Consider the following 1,315-nt stretch of genomic DNA (forward strand, 5'->3'; position numbering starts at 1 on the left):
CAACAAGAAATTTTCACTGATACACATTAATTAATGTGCAAGTGGCTGAGCACTCCACAGACACGTGTGCCCTTAACGTAGTTCTCGGGGAGATTCAGCGTGACACAGAGTGTGACAAGGCTGGTCCCTTTGAAATACAGGTACAACAGAAACAGGAAGAAAGAGTGAGAGAAAGTTGTGGTGAAAGAACACAACAGGGTTCATCCACCACCCTGCCGGAGCCTCGTTTTCTTTGGAGATATATAGCATTTTTGGTTGTTTTTTTATCCTTATCTTTTTTCTTTTTATCTCATGCACCTTTGTTAGTTTTAAAACTAATTTTACTTAAAGCAGAAATGTGAACTACAGAGAAGCGCCACAATAACCTCAGCATCACGTGACCACTTTCTACGTTGTTTTCTGTATTTATAGAAAACTCCAAAACCGGGAATTTCAACATGAAAAGCACCAAATCTATTCATTTCGTTAACTAGGATTATTTTCATAGTGTTGTTGTTGTTTTTCTTCCTCCAGTCAACTGCAAAAACGGGAAACTAATAATGGCTGTTCTTTTATTAGAGTGAAAACATTTCCAATAAATTGGCTGAATGTGAACAATTCTTACATCTCTATAGAATCTGTGTCATTAGTTAAAAGATTTCTATGGAAAGAATCTGCATTGAAGATCATTTTTTTCAATGTTTCAATTCTTTAACAAGTAGAAAATAAGCAAAATAAAAAATGTGAAAAGAAATTTAAAAATAAAACGATTTTTTACTTCTAAAGTTTTATGTATATTATTTTATTTTCAAATTAATTTTAAATTGTAATCATGCCAGACAGCACATGATTGCAAAGAAGATGTGTTATGCGAATTTTAAAAATGAAATGTTCTGTTTTGCATTAAAGTTTTGACACAACACGAAATAGATAGACGGTCGTCAATGAATAAGAATGGTCGGAAGATTTGAAACATTTAGTCTTGGAAGCTGGAGGAGAATTATCGAAAATGTATTTCTGATTTAATGACATCGAGTTGACGTGTCATTTCTTTAGAATGGCTCTCTTCTCGTTTCCGTCTCTAAAGACCAAAGCGGATAATTGTCGGTTTCCAATTCAGAATAACATTATTGTATTCTTCGTCTTTCTTCAGTGGAAGTTGTTTTTGTGAAAAGAAATCGAATAAAATTGATATAATTGATTCACTGAAATAATCATATCACTGCTATTATTATTATTATTATTATTATTATTATTATTATTATTATTATTATTATTATTATTATTATTATTATTATTATTATTATTATTATTATTATTATTATTATTATTATTA

Source organism: Octopus bimaculoides, chromosome 6 (genome assembly GCF_001194135.2).
Source record: "Octopus bimaculoides isolate UCB-OBI-ISO-001 chromosome 6, ASM119413v2, whole genome shotgun sequence".
Classification (NCBI taxonomy): Eukaryota; Metazoa; Mollusca; class Cephalopoda; order Octopoda; family Octopodidae; genus Octopus; species Octopus bimaculoides.